Raw genomic sequence first — 16,166 nt, 5'->3', positions numbered from 1 at the left:
TTCCAGGGTAATCGGAATAATCCGGCCAAGGGAGAGAGGGACACCAGCCCAGGTCTGAAGCCCTAGATAGACAGACCCAGGCTACCTGGGCAGAGTCAAGACTCATGTTACTCTGCTAGTCAGAAGTGGCAGTGAACCCCAAGCTCCTGGAAGAGATCCCTGGAGCAGTGCCCAGAGCCAGGGCCCTCTCCACATCAGCTCTAGGGGGCAGGAGGGCCACTCCCTGGGCTCTGCGGCGGGCCACAAAGCCAGAGGGTTGCTCACCAACGTCTAGCAGAAATTTTGCAACACCTAACAAGTGGGAGCTTTGCAACACTGCCCTGGGAGACAGGTGGTAGAGTGTAACAATTAGAGCTGGGATTCGGGAGTCTAGTTGCCTGGATTTGAATTCAGGTTCTGCCTCTTGCTAGCTGTGTAACCTTGTTTAACTCCTCTATGACTCTACAAGGGCTTCCCTGGAGATCAGTTGGTAAAAGAATCTGCATGCAGTGCAGGACACCCAGGTTCGATCCCTGGGCTGGAAAGATACTCTGGAGAAGGAAATGGCAACCCACTCCAGCATCCTTGCCTGGAAAATCTCATGGACAGAAGAGCCTGGTGGGCTGCAGTCCATGGGGTCGCAAAGAGTCGGGCACGACTGAGCGACTAACACTTTACTTACTTATGACTCTGTTTCCTCAACAGTAAAATGGTACTGCTATCATATACTATGGAGAAGGCAATGGCACCTCACTCCAGTACTCTTGCCTGGAAAATCCCATGGATGGAGGAGCCTGGTGGGCTGCAGTCCATGGGGTCGCTAAGAGTTGGACACGACTGAGCAACTTCACTTTCACTTTTCACTTTCATGCATTGGAGAAGGAAACGGCAACCCACTCCAGTGTTCTTGCCTGGAGAATCCCAGGGACGGGGGAGCCTGGTGGGCTGCCGTCTATGGGGTCGAACAGAGTCGGACACGACTGAAGCGACTTAGCAGCAGCAGCAGCACCTCCTTCATTTGATTGTCACCAGGGCTGATGAGTTCATCTGCATGAAGGGTTTAGGGTAGGTGGTGGCTGCACTGCATCTTTAGCTGCAGTGAGCACGCTGTCCACTCCATTCCGCGGGCTTGACACATAGTAACCTTGCCATAGTATTTGCATTCTGCTGGAAGCACAGGCTAAAGGGAGAAACCCATGAGCTCAGCTCACATTCAACAGGAGCTCCCAGACTGCCCTGCCTCCAGGCTAATGGCTCTGAACCTAGTTGATCTGTCTATTCCCAGGGTGTGGTCACACTGGTTTTTAAAGTTTTTTTTCTCGCTGTGCTCCAGTCACATCTTAGCTTCTGGGCTGCCCACCAAAGATACTGTCTGCTCCAGTGGTGCTCTCAGACCCAACGGGGCAGAATGGGGCTGCCCCCGTCAGTGTGGGGTGACTGATGGCTCACCAGCCTTCTCTTCTGCCCTGGGGCCTGGTTGTGAAAGAAAGCAAATGAAAAATGGTAGCAATAAAGAAGGCTGCTCCCAGTAGACAGCGCCTCTTTGATTCCAGGTAAACGGTAGTGTTTGGGCCAAATGAAGCCTATGGAGGGAACCTGGAATCTGAGTACTGGGTTCTCTTGCCAGCTTCTGGAACCCACTTGTGACATGGCTACTCTCCTGACCCTCAAGTGTACCCTTCCCTAAGACCTTGCCCTTTAGAGGTCTCATCATGATTTGCTGGTCAAGAGTAGTTTGCTCTGATAGAGTGCAGGGTAGGGGTGACTGAGACCACTGCAGGTAAATATTCCCCAGCATCAATGGGCAGGTGAGAAAACTCCAATCTTGAATCTCCCCCGTCCCCAGCAGGTTGGGTGACATCACATTAGTTCTTCACTCTTTGCAAAATAAAGGCCACCTGAGCTGACTTTGAGGGGGTATCCCGAGACTAATAAAGTCCCTGGAGAAAGAGCCAAGGGAAATCAGGTGTGGGTATTTACTGTGTTGACAGAGCAGCTGTGCGCTTCAGAGTCTCTGATTGTAGGGCTTGGGGCGGCATCCTCAGGTGGAGAGAGTTTTTCTTCCTGCCTCTCCTCCACTCTTTCATCGGTGCTCTTTCCTGCAGATCAGGATGATTCTTAGGAATGGCTGCTCCTAGGAGCAGCAGAGAAACAGGAATTCTGGGAAGAAAGCCCTTCAAGCCTGGCCTGCAGCGGCTTCTCCTCCTGGGTGAGTCCTCTGAGAGCCCAAGGAAGGGCTATCCTCACCCTCCTCACTCCGGCTGTCTTGAAAAAACTGCCCCACAGGTAGGCCTCATGCCTTAGCTCTGCCCTTTCTATAAGGTGCCAATCCTTTTGACAGGCCACAGAGCCATGGTTCCAGCCATGCATCGTATGACGAAAGAGGTGGTACAAAGTACAGCAAATAAACTTACAATGTTTACCGTCCAACTGCAAAGCCCGACTGCCAAATAAAGCCATCTCAGTTCCACTGCAATTTTTGCAGGTAAAATTTTCAGTCAGCCACCAGAGGGTGCCCACAGAGCTCTCTGAAAATGACCCAAACCTGCAGAATTAGAAAATTTCCAGTGTATCTAAGAGTAACACCAAATATAGCTCCCTCATATATGACTGGGAGTCATGCACAGGTCAGCTAAGGAGCTGCAAGTTTGCAGGGGATGAAGAGTCAGGGTGGGAGTGATGGAAATAATCTGAATTTTAGCTAAACAAGTTGCATCTTGATTTTAAATTGGCAATTGCAATAACACTTTGAGGATTGGCTCAGGGCTAATTTTCATTCCCAGCCAAATTCCCTTCCCCACCCTTTCTTTCCCCATCCATGTGTACAAAGGAAATGCAAATACATATAAATATTAGGCTAAGCCATAGGCTTCTTGGAAGGTAAGGCTGCTGCTGCTTTAAAAAAAATCCTATAATGCGAGTGAAAAGATAGATTTTCTGAGCCACTGCTCCTGCACGAGGTGAGTGTCAGGAAGAAGAAATGGAGAAGCCGTAGTTCTCTGAAGAGCTGGCCTGGCGTGGTGCGTGCCTGGGATGAGAGGAGCAGAGGAATGGCTGCCTCCCTGTCCCCAGCAGGGCTGGCAAGCAGGCTGGGTCTGGCCTCCCTGTCTTTCCAGGGCCTGGCACACTGGCTGACACATAGTAGGTGCCTGTTAATGTTTGTTGAATGAGTGAATGAATGAATAGGAAGTGAGCTGGGTGGGTAGGACACCGCCTGGGAGCTCTCAGCAGGGTGAGGAGAGAATTGGGAAACGGATGGCTGGGGTGGAAGGGCAGTTTTCCAGGGAAGAGAGGTCCCATGTTCTATGTTAGCTTCCTCTGGTTCAGGCCCTTTCTGTGGATGTTCAAGACTCCAGATCCGATGCTTTGTTTTAATGTTGGTCAAACTGCCCAGTGGTCCCATTCATTCATAAGAAACACTCATTCACAGTTACTGGTTACCTGATGGGGGACCCTGGCAGTTACCCCGTGCCGGGGACACCAGCCTCCCTCAGCTTTAGCTCTCTGGAAATCTGGCCAGCTGGGAACTGGGTTTTGGTTGCAGGACAATTGGGCCATTTATCTCTCTGGACAAGATGTGTGTGTGTGTTGTCATAATATGCCTTGTGTGTGGGATGTGTGTGTGTGTTGCCATAATGCCTTGTGTGTGGTGTGTGTGTGTTGCCATAATGCCTTGTGTGTGGGATGTGTGTGTGTGTTGCCATAATGCCTTGTGTGTGGTGTGTGTGTGTTGCCATAATGCCTTGTGTGTGGGGTCTGCCATCTACACAGCTTTTTGACACCACCTATGGCTACCTCTTGCTGGTACATAGAAGAGATGATATGTATTGATGAGATGTATTGATATTTAAAGTTAGAAATTTAGGGACAAGTTATTTTACTTAGGTTTCGGTACTTGTAATTCATCACAGAAGGAATCATGGTGTGAAGGTCTTGCAGGGTTTTAAAAGATTCCTACATATATTCCCTTTCCAATATTTCTCCTTTGGGGCAGCTTTAATGACAATTTGTGGGGCCTTCAGATGAGCCAGGAGGGATGCTGGCTGCTGGGCTTGGAGAAAGGGAATGGTTTTGGGAATTAACCTTTCTCCCTCCTCCCCTGCCTAGGCTGAGTCAGTCCACCTGATTAGCACAACAATGATCAGATTTTCCCCACCAGCCTGAGAAGAATGGGTTCCTGACCAGGATCCTTTTAATTTGCAAATCTCATGCAAATGAGGCCCTGAAGATTCCTGGGCCCTCCCAGTGTTGGCCTAGCTGGGTGCTCCACACTGCATGAACTCTGCAGTAACTGAGTTTATGTCTTCTGGATCTTTTGTTACTTCTTATCTTCACCAGGCCCTGACACAGCACTATATACTTAGAGAAGTTTAGACCCAAGGGAGAGGCTATTAGGAAAGGGTCTCAACAAACTATGCTATGCTATGCTATGCTAAATCACTTCAGTCGTGTCCAACTCTGTGTGACCCCATAGACGGCAACCCACCAGGCTTCGCCGTCCCGGGGATTCTCCAGGCAAGAACACTGGAGTGGGTTGTCATTTCCTTCTCCAGTGCATGAAAGTGAGAAGTGAAAGTGAAGTCGCTCAGTCGTGTCCGACTCTTCGTGACCCCATGGACTGCAGCCTACCAGGCTCCTCCATCCATGGGATTTTCCAGGCAAGGGTACTGGAGTGGGGTGCCATTGCCTTCTCCACTCAACAAACTAGTGGTAGCCAAAGCAAAGGAAAAATTTCTAGAAAGCTAAACAGGCTCCTGAAAGAATGTTCCATCAGATTGTTTTGTTAAAATAAGATCTCTCTCTCTGTGTCTCTATACATATATATATATATATATATATATATATATACGTAGAACTGAATTACTTTGCTGTATGCAAAAGAATTCAACATTGTAAATCAACTATACTTAAAAAAAAAGTTGGAAAGAGATCTTCTCTGGAGGGGAAAATCCATTTTGTGAAAGGGAAGACAAGAAAAGGAAAGAGAGGCAAAGAATAACTCAAACAACCTCTTTGCCTGAGCTCTCTGTTAAGAAGGATCATAGCATGGGCCAAAAGACTAGGGTGTTTGGACACCAATAGAGAGAGAAAGAGGTCAGACAACTGTTTACCTTATATCCACTCATCAGGGACCTGATGAGGTTGTGTGGCTTTGTGAGTGTCATTTTATGAAATAAACAGAGATAATCTCTCTACTATTTCCAAGAATGACCTAAGGGAAGGAAGTTAGCTTTAAAATGACCACTCTGTCAGGAAAGTGACATAAACAGTGAACAGAGAAAGTGGCGTAAACATTTACCTTTTTTGGTCTACTGAATAGATATAATTCTACAAAGCTCAACTAATTCCTTTGTATTTAATAAACTCATCTTGAATATCTACCATGTCTCAGGCACTGAGACCTACATTCTTGTCCTCGAGGGGTTTTCAGTCAGTGAAGGAGGCAGAAAAACGACCAGATTGTACCAGAGAGGCCAAGCTTCACCTGCACTCCTGTGAACTCTACAGGGGAAGTTCTTGCCCAGAGCCTGGGAGGCACAGCCCTCATGCCACAGGGCTCCACCCCTCATGTGCTGCATATAGGCCAGAGATGGGCACCTGATGGTTTGTCAGGGTCAACTAACAACTAAGCCAAGCCAACCCAGTTTCTTACTTGACAGTTTGTAATTAGGATGCTGGAGAGACAAAGTCGGATGTGGGGAACAAAGCTGAAATTTACAGAGACTTGGGGCTGAAGACACCTTAATGAACCACACATATCCAGAGAGTGATGAAGCAAAGGAAGCCAGCCAGGGGACAGCATGGGATGACTCACAAAGGGAGCAATATGAGAGAGCTTATTAGATGTCTCTGGGAGATGGAGAGTCACTTTTCGTTCCAGCCCTGGTTTCCAGATCCAAAAGCAGGAGGCTTGATTTCTCATCTTTGTGTCCTGTGAGATTGCAGTTCTTAAAAATAAATTCCCCTCTTCCTGAGCTAACTGGAGTGAGTTTCGTCTTCTTATAATAAAAATTCCTGATTTTAATTCAAAACGTTACACAGTAATGTATTGGTTGCCTAGGACTGCCATAGCAAATTATTGTAACTGCATGACTTAAAGCAACAGAAATGTGTTCACTCACATTTCTGGAGGCCAGAAGTCCCCATCAGGCAGGGTTGGTTCCTTCTGGAGGCTCTGAGGAAGAATCTGTTTCCATGTTCTCCCCTAGCTTTGGGGGTTTCAATAATTCTTGGTATTCCTTGACTTGTAGAAGCATTGCTCCAATCTCTGTCTTAATCTTCATGTGGTGTTCTCCCCACGTGTCTCTGTGATTCTCTGTTTTTATCTCTTACAAGGAAGCTCATCAATTTGATTTAGGGCCTACCCTAATCAAAAATCATCTCTTCTAGAGATCTTTACCTTCATTACATCTTGTTGTTCAGTAGCTGAGTCATGTCTGACTCTTTGAGACCCCATGAACTGCATCACACCAGGTTTCCCTGTCCTTCACTATCTCCCAGGGTTTGCTCAAACTCATGTCCACTGAGTCGGTGATGCCATCCAACCATCTTATCCTCTGTCACCCCTTCTCCTCCTGTCCTCAATTTTTCCCAGCATCAGGGTCTTTTCCAAATGAGTTGGCTCTTCACATCATGTGGCCAAAATATTGGAGCTTCAGCATCAGTCCTTCCAATGAATATTCAGGGTTGATTTCCTTTAGGATTGACTGGCTTGATCTCCTTGCTGTCCAAGGGACTCTCGAGAGTCTTCTCCAGCACCATAGTTCAAAGGATCAGTTCTTCAGTGCTCAGCCTTTGACGGTCCAACTCTCACATCTATACATGACTACTGGAAAATCCATAGTTTTAACTATATGGACCTTTGTTGGAAAAGTGATGTCTCTGCTTTTTAATATGCTGTCTAGGTTTGTCATAACTTTTCTTCCAAGGAGCAAGTGTCTTTTTTAAATTTTGTGGCTGCTGTTACCGGCCACAGTGAATTTAGAGCCCAAGAAAAGAAAATCTGTCACTGTTTCCACTTTTGCCCCTTCTATTGTATTCTATTCTGAAGTGATGGGACTGGTTGCTATGATCTTAGTTTTTTCAATGTTGAGTGTTAAGCCAGGTTTTTCCACTCTCCTCTTTCACCTTCATCAAGAGGCTCTTTAGTTCCTCTTTGCTTTCTGCTACTAGGATGGTATCATTTATGTATCTGAGGTTATTGATATTTCTCCAGGCAATCTTGATTGCCTAGTGCTTCATCCAGCCCAGGATTTTGCATGATGTATTCTGCAAATAAGTTAAATAAGTAGGGTGACAATATACAGCCTTGATGTACTCTTTTCCCAATTTGGAACCAGTCCATTGTTCCATGTCCTGTTCTAACTGTTGCTTCTTGTCCTGAGTACAGGTTTCTCAGGATACAGGTAAGGTGATCTGGTATTTCCATCTCTAAGAATCATTACATCTACAAAGGCTCTTCTTCCAAATAAGATTGTATTCTGAGGTTCTGGATGAATATATCTTTTGGGGGGGACACAATTTACCTACTACAAATGAGGTATGAGTATGTTTATTGCTGGATTACTCAATTGGTGGGCATGTGTTTAAATAAGCAATAAAGCAGAGGTACAGAGAAAGGGAATTTTTTTGGACAGAAAATGATAAATGAAGTCCCTATGGAAAAGATTATGATTTAGGAATGCTTTTAATTTTAATTTTATATTGAAGGGAGAAAGAATTCATACTTTCAGTACCTATGGTCTCTAAATGTATTAATCAATGTAATCTGTGAATTATAAATAGTTCATGTGATTGGAAGGTGGGATGTAAGAAGAGTTATTTTGTTGTTGGTTTTATTATGTTTTTATAGTTATCGAGGCCACTGGTGACCTTTGCAGGAATAACTACCATATCGTTAACCTCAGAGGGTTGGGATTAAGGATTGAATGGAAGTAAGAAGATTGTTAGTGTGGATATCACTTGCGAGAAGTGTGATTGTGAAGTGAGAGGAAGATTTGGGGGTCTCTGAGAGGTGTGTCATCTCTAATGTGCTGTGTGCTAAGTCGCCTCAGTTGTGTGAGACTCTTTGCGACCCCATGGACTGTAGCCCACCAGGCTCCTCTGTCCATGGGGATTCTCCAAGCAAGAATACTGGAGTGGGTAGCCACGCCCTCCTCCAGGGGATCTTCCCCACCCAGGGATCGAACCTGCATCTCTTATGTCTCCTGCATTGGCAGATGGGTTCTTTACCACTAGCGCCACTCTATAGTTGATTCATAATATGCTGTTTGTGTTTGAATGCTATGATTAGCTTTAACCTCTCTCAGAGCTTCTTAGGGATGATATCCACTGATGATGTCTCTTAAACAGCATAAAACAAGTTGCTAATCAGGACCCAAAACTTCCCCCAGATGCCTTGATTCTTTGTTTAAAGCAGCACCTCACTGGCATCTTACACTTGTAGTGACCTGACCATGCCAGCCCAATGTCCTCTTGGTCCTTGGTACTAGCTAATTTCCCTGCCTAAATATCCTTCTTCCTTGATTACCTACTTATCTTTCAAAGCTCAGCTGGAATATTCCGTTTGTTTTACTGTGAAGTTCCTTATGAAGTTATTCATTCTTTAGAACTCCCATAGCACCCTTAGATTACGTACATAGAGCACTTATCACTGTACTATGAAATTCATTAATTTTCTGCCTCTCCCATTAAATCATGGAGATTGGGATCCCTGTCTTTCCTTCTTCTAGTCCTCAGCTCCTCACATAGTATTGGGCATGTAGTATGAGTTCCATGAGTGTTGACTGAATTTGTAGTTTGCAGTTAATACGTGACTAAACACTAAGTATACGTGAAGGGGGACGTTGTTGGATGTCTTGCAAAGGGAAACAGGCAGGAGAGAGAAAAAGAGAGGGGCATGGGGCAGACTCATTATCAGCTTCCATTGCCCACTCCTGTCACTACCAGAATCCAGGTTTTGTGCAGATGTTCACCATCTTGCAAGCAGCCATGTGCCTTGGTGGGAATTCACCTTCACCCACCCTAGGGATGGGTCTGATTGACCTTAAGGTGATCACATTCCTATTGTCAGTAATTGATTTGGAAATGGGAAAGTCACCAAATTCTGACCAGTCATACATGGGAGACTTCTGGGAAACGTTTCCTTGCCTAAAATAACAAAAAGAGATGCTATCTCTTCTTTCTCAAGGTGTTGTCATGTCTGGAGAAGATACTTGGAAACGCTGAAGACATTTTTCCATCAGCCTGAGAATGGAGCCAACGACTGAGGATGGAGGAACATAAAATGGTAAGAGCCTGGATTTATAATGACACGGCCAGGATACTGACACTGCCTATCCATCTCCCTGCTCTTTGAGAACTAGTTATCACAGTTCATGCATTTCCTTATTCTGGAAGGTGGTTTGAATCTGTTGCTATGACTTGAAACCAAAGGCATCCCAACTGAAACAACTTGCTATATAGTAAATATTCATTTATTATACAACTTTTATTTTAAAGTGGCTACAATGGCACCCCACTCCAGTACTCTTGCCTGGAAAATCCCATGGATGGAGGAGCCTGGTAGGCTGCAGTCCATGGTGTCGCTAAGAGTCAGACACGACTGAGCGACTTCACTTTCACTTTTCACTTTCATGCATTGGAGAAGGAAATGGCAACCCACTCCAGTGTTCTTGCCTGGAGAATCCCAGGGAAGGCAGAGCCTGGTGGGCTGCCGTCTATGGGGTCGCAAAGAGTTGGACATGACTGAAGTGACTTAGAATTAGCATAGAAATCAAAGAGCCTGTTCCTTGTGACTGTGTTGTGCACCAGGATTTGGAAAAGTAAAATATGATATTCCTATGGTCATCTCATAAGCCCAAGGTTATGCCATTCATTTGACTATGGCACTTAGGTTGTAGAGGCTAAATTTCTTTTCCTGAAAGACTAAGAAAAATCTAGTCCTGAGCTATCTGAGGGAAAGTAAACAAAGTTGTAAGACACAGACAGGAAACCTTGTTTTCATGGATCACTGACCCAGGGAAAGAGTTACTTAAGGAGATACATAAATAAATTTTTAAAAATTGAAGGTACAACTACTTTTAGTTACATTAAAAAAAATCAAACGAGGGTGCTACTGGTACATAAATGAAGAGATAGAATAGAAAATTAAGATGTAGATCCAAATATATATAGGGATTTAGCACATGCTAAAGGTCCCATTTTGCTCCTTTGGTGGCTCAGTGGTAAAAAATCCATCTGCCAATGCAGGAGATGAGGGTTTGATCCCTGTTGGGAAAAACCCTGGGAGAAGGAAATGCCAATCTACTTTAATATTCTTGCCTGGGAAATTCCATGGATAGAGGAGCCTGGCAGGCTACAGTCCATGGGGTAACAGAGAATTGGGTGTGACTTAGCGCCTGGACAACACACAAAACAAAAGGTCCCATTTCAAATCACTGGAACCACTGGGTTTTTATCAATGATATTTGGACAACAGGGTAGTTAGCTATAATAATAAGTACATAATTGGAGCCATACCTCAAATGTTACCAAATAAATTCCATATGGGTTACAGATTTTTAAATAGAAAAATATGAAACCACAAAATAGAAAAAAAAATAAACAATTTTCTTATAATTTATGACTGAAGAGAACCTTTAAATATATGACAAGTTATAGCAGTCATAAAATAAAAGATTGAAAATATTAACCAGGTTTTAAAAAATATATCCATGCAAAAACAATCATAGCTGGGTCAAAAGTCAATGGACAAATCAGGGAATATTTTTATGTCATCACTACACAATAGGTAAGAAAAAAATAAATGTGATAGAAAGGTGGCAAAGGATGCTGTGTCAGGTGACATGAATTTGCAATTTGGCAGTATCAGAATGACAAATACTAAATATTTGATTCAGGAATTCTAGTTACAGGAATTATTTATAATAATTCTATCAGTGAAAGTTGCTCAGTCTTGTCTGACTCTTTGTGACCCCATGGACTATACAGTCCATGGAATTCTCCAGGCCAGAATACTGGAGTGGGTAGCCTGTCCCTTCTCTAGGGGATCTTCCCAACCCTAGGATTGAACCCAGGTCTCCTGCATTGTAGGTGAATTATTTAACAGCTGAGCCACAAGGGAAGCCCTAATTCTATTAAATTACAGACATACTCCTATATGTAGAGATCACTTCAGTAGTTCAGTTCAGTCTCTCAGTTGTGTCCAACTCTTTGCGACCCCATTGACCACAGCACGCCAGGCCTCCCTGTCCATCACCAACTCCCGGAGTCTACCCAAACTCATCTCCATTGAATCGTTGATGCCATCCAACCATCTCATCCTCTGTTGTCCCCTTCTCCTCCTGCATCAATCTTTCCCAGCATCAGGGTCTTTTCAAATGAGTCAGTTCTTCACATCAGGTAGCCAAAGTATTGAAGTTTCAGCTTCAACATGAGTCCTTCCAATGAACACTCAGGACTGATTTCCTTTGGGATGGACTGGTTGGATCTCCTTGCAGTCCAAGGGACTCCCACAGTTCAAAAGCATCAATTCTTTGGCACTCAGCTTTCTTTATAGTCCAACTCTCACATCCATACATGACTACTGGAAAAACCATAGCTTTGACTAGATGGACCTTTGTTGGCAAAGTAATGTCTCCGCTTTTTAATATGCTGTCTAGGTTGGTCATAACTTTCCTTCCAAGAGGCAAGCGTCTTTTAATTTCATGGCTGCAGTCACCATCTTCAGTGATTTTGGAGCCCCAAAAATAGTCTGCCAGTGTTTCCACTGTTTCCCTATCTATTTGCCATGAAGTGATGGGATGGATACCATGATCTTCGCTTTCTGAATGTTGAGCTTTAAGCCAACTTTTTCACTCTTCTCTTTCACTTTCATCAAGAGGCTCTTTAGTTCTCCTCATTTTCTGCCATAAGGGTGGTGTCATCTGCATACCCGAGCTTATTGATATTTCTCCCAGCAATCTTGATTCCAGCCTGTGCTTCCTCCAGCCCAGCATTTCTCATGATGTAGTCTGCATATAAGTTAAATAAGCAGGGTAACAATATACAGCCTTGATGTACTCCTTTTCCTATTGGAACCAGTCTGTTGGTCCATGTCCAGTTCTAACAGTTGTTTCCTGACCTGCATACAGATTTCTCAAGAGGCAGGTCAGGTGGCCTGGTATTCCCATCTCTTACAGAATTTTCCACTGTTTACTGTGATCCACACAGTCAAAGGCTATGGCATAATCAATAAAGCAGAAATAAATGTTTTTGTGAAACTCTCTTGCTTTTTGATGATCCATCAGATGTTGGCAATTTGATTTCTGGTTCCTTTGCCTTTTCTAAATCCAGCTTGAACATCTGGAAGTTCATGGTTCATGAATTGCTGAAGCCTGGCTTGGAGAATTTCGAGCATTACTTTCCTAGCGTGTGAGATGAGTGCAATTGTGCGGTAGTTTGAGCATTCTTTGGCATTGCCCTTCTTTGGGACTGGAATGAAAACTGACCTTTTCCAGTCCTGTGGCCTCTGCTGAGTTTTCCAAATTTGCTGGCATATTGAGTGCAGCACTTTTACAGCATCATCTTTTAGGATTTGAAATAGCTCAACTGGAATTCCATCACCTCCACTAGCTTTGTTCATAGTGATGCTTTCTAAGGCCCACTTGACTTCACATTCCAAGATGTCTGGCTCTAGGTGAGTGATCACACTATCGTGATTATCTGGGTCATGAAGATCTTTCTGTACAATTCTTCTGTGTATTCTTGCCACCTCTTCTTAATATATTCTGCTTCTGTTAGGTCCATACCATTTCTGTCCTTTATTGAGCCCATCTTTGCATGAAATGTTCCCTTGGTATCTCTAATTTTCTTGAAGAGATCTCTAGTCTTTCCCATTCTGTTGTTTCCCTCTATTTCTTTGCATTGATTGCTGAGGAAGGCTTTGTTATCTTTCCTTGATATTCTTTGGATGGAGAAGGCAGTGGCACCCCACTCCAGTACTCTTGCCTGGAAAATCCCATGGACGGAGGAGCCTGGTAGGCTGCAGTCCATGGGGTCTCTAGGAGTCGGACATGACTGAGTGACTTCACTTTCACTCTTCACTTTCATGCATTGGAGAAGGAAATGGCAACCCACTCCAGTGTTCTTGCCTTGAGAATCCCAGGGACAGGGGAGCCTGATGGGCTGCCACCTATGGGGTCGCAGAGAGTCGGGCACGACTGAAGCGACTTAGCAGCAGAAGCAGCATTCTTTCGAACTCTGCATTCAGATGTTTATATCTTTCCTTTTCTTCTTTGCTTTTCACTTCTCTTCTTTTCACAGCTATTTGTAAGACCTTCTCAGACAGCCATTTTGCTTTTTTGCATTTCTTTTCCATGGGGATGGTCTTGATCCCTGTCTCTGTACAATGTCATGAACCTCCATCCATAGTTCATCAGGCACCCTGTCTATCAGATCTAGTTCCTTAAATCTATTTCTCACTTCCACTGTATAATCCTAAGGGATTTGATATAGGTCATACCCAAATGGTCTAGTGGTTTTCCCCACTTTCTTCAGTTTAAGTCTGAATTTTGCAATAAGGAGTTCCTGATCTGAGCCACAGTCAGCTTCTGGTCTTGTTTTTGCTGATTGTATAGAGCTTCTCCATCTTTGGCTGCAAAGAATACAATCAATCTGATTATGGTGTTGGCCATCTGGAGATGTCCATGTGTAGAATCTTCTTTTGTGTTGTTTGAAGAGGGTGTTTGCTATGACCAGTGTGTTCTCTTGGCAAAACTCTATTAGCCTTTGCCCTGCTTCATTCTGTACTTGAAGGCCAAATTTGCCTGTTACTCCAGATGTTTCTTGACTTCCTACTTTTGCATTCCAGTCCTCTATAATGAAAAGGACATCTTTTTTGGATGTTAGTTCTAGAAGTTCTTGTAGGTCTTCATAGAACCGTTCAACTTCAGCTTCTTGAGCATTACTGGTTGGGGCATAGACTTGGATTACCGTGATTTTGAATGGTTTGCCTTGGAAATGAACAGAGATCATTCTGTTGTTTTTGAGATTGCATCCAAGTACTGCATTTTGGACTCCTGTTGATTATAATGGCTACTCCATTTCTTCTAAGGGATTCTTGCCCACAGTAGTAGATATAATGGTCATCTGAGTTAAATTCACCCATTCCAGTCCATTTTAGTTCACTGATTCCTAAAATGTTGACGTTCACTCTTGCCATCTCCTGTTTGGCCCCTTCCAATTTGCCTTGATTCATGGACCTAACATTCCAGGTTCCTATGCAGTATTGCTCTTTACAGCATTGGACCTTGCTTCTATCACCAGTCGCATCCACAACTGGATGTTGTTTTTGCTTTGTCTCTGTCTCTTCATTCTTTCTGGAGTTCTTTCTCCACTGATCTCCAGTAGCATATTGGGCACCTGCTGACCTGGGAAGTTCATCTTTCAGTGTCCTATCTTTTTGCCTTCTTATACTGTTCATGGGGTTTTCAAGGCAAGAATACTGAAGTGGTTTGCCGTTCCCTTCTCCAGGACCACATTTTGTCAGAACTCTCCGCCAAGCCCCGTCCATCTTGGGTGGCCCTGTACGACATGGCTTGGCTTCTTAGACAAGGTTGTGGTCTGTGTGATTAGATTGGTTAGTTTTCTGTGTTAGTGGTTTCAGTGTGTCTGCCCTCTGATGCCCTCTCTCAGCACCTAGCGTCTTTCTGGTGTTTCTCTTACCTTGTACGTAGGGTATCTCTTCATGGTTGCTCCAGCAAAGTGCAGCTGCTGCTCCTTACGTTGGACATGGGATATCTCCTCCTGGCTGCTCACCAGAGATCACTTATTGACAGGGTAATCATTGCAGCACTATTTGTAGTATCAAAAAGTTGAATATAATGGAAATGTCCATTATAATGTCCAAATATAATATAATGTCAATGGGAGAGTGGGTAGACAAATGAAGAAATGTGAATATAATGGATTACTGTTCATCATCAAGAAAAGATTGAGGTGGTCTTTGTGTATTGGTGTGGAATGATTTGTAAGATATATTAGGTGAGAAATGGCAGGTATAGAACAGAATAGTGAGTTATCATTTGTCTAAATAAAAGATGGTGAATGTATGCCTTATACAAATTCGCTTATATATTTCTGCAAGAAAAAGTAGGAAGGTGATGATGATGATGCCTCTGGAGGGAGAACTGAGTTTCTGGAGCACGTAGTTGGGAGGGAGTCTTCACTGTATATCACTGAATGCTTTTTGAATTGTGAACTATCTGAAGGTATTACCCATTCCAATTCCAAAATAAATAAATTACACTTAAAAAGATATTTAGAAAGGGAGAGAAGTAGAAAACCCTCAGTGCTTCAAAAAGTGAAAACTAAAAACGTTTGACTATAAATTGGATTCAGTAAATGCAGCACACCCACATCCAGCATAAGTGGAGCATAGCATCTCTTGCACCATTTTCAGCCCTCTGCCCCCCAACTCAGGTAGACTGCGCCTTGATTTGCCTGCCCTCAACTCCCTCCCCACCACTTTGCACTCCTCCAGCCCCAAGCCAAGCTGTCTGCCTGAGATTCTCCTCTAGGCTTCTGTATTCTTCACACCCAGGGGAGAGCACTAAGCCGAGGGCATCCTGTATTTCTCTGGTGGGCATCACTGATAGGAGCAATTGTTTGGAGAGTGAAAGAGTAGTTGAGACTCTTAATTTTGGAAAATTAGACTAGGACAGAAGAAAACAAAGCAACGTAGGAGGTTTTCACCTGTAGAGTAGTCTAATAGGGTGGATGAGAAGAAGTGGTATAATAATATGTCACAGAAGGAAGGAGAACCACGTACTTGTCACACTTTGGCTGAATTTTTCTCTTCCCAGAGCTCCTTAGCTGATGCCTTATTAACATCAGAGGAGATTTGATGACTTGTCATATTCAGTCCTGACTATTGAAATGAAAAGGATAGAAAATGAAAAGTATGGAAAATGAAAACCAATTGCATTCTTTAATTTTAGTCATCCTATTCTTGGAGCATATCGAATACTACTTTGGGTTCTTTCATTGTTCAGGTTATTAATAACAAAGAGCCAAAGTATTTCACATTCCTAAAGAGTCTTTCATCTCAAAGGAGCCAAGGTAATTCACTAATTCAGTTACCTACATTTGGTAATTATTTGAGGATCACTTCACCCAGGGGTGAATTTCGACGAGTTGTGTGACAT

At 43.8% G+C, this 16,166-nt stretch overlaps 1 long non-coding RNA gene across 4 annotated transcripts in view; it reads left to right on the top strand.

Moving 5' to 3' along the window:
• Positions 1-16,166, top strand: part of LOC138984396 (uncharacterized) — a 106,990-nt gene that overhangs the window by 11,659 nt on the left and 79,165 nt on the right. For 2 of the 4 annotated variants that reach the window (XR_011461655.1, XR_011461656.1), the window contains exon 4: positions 9,170-9,268. This is a non-coding gene — a long non-coding RNA (uncharacterized lncRNA). Of the gene's footprint in view, positions 1-2,084; positions 2,266-9,169; positions 9,269-16,166 lie in introns of all 4 variants that reach the window. The other 2 variants (XR_011461657.1, XR_011461658.1) reach the window with 2 other exon arrangements.

The sequence above is a fragment of the Bos mutus genome, chromosome 21 (genome assembly GCF_027580195.1).
Source record: "Bos mutus isolate GX-2022 chromosome 21, NWIPB_WYAK_1.1, whole genome shotgun sequence".
Lineage (NCBI taxonomy): Eukaryota > Metazoa > Chordata > Mammalia > Artiodactyla > Bovidae > Bos > Bos mutus.
The sequence above is the reverse complement of the archived record's forward strand: the minus strand, read 5'-3'. Positions and strand labels throughout refer to the sequence as shown.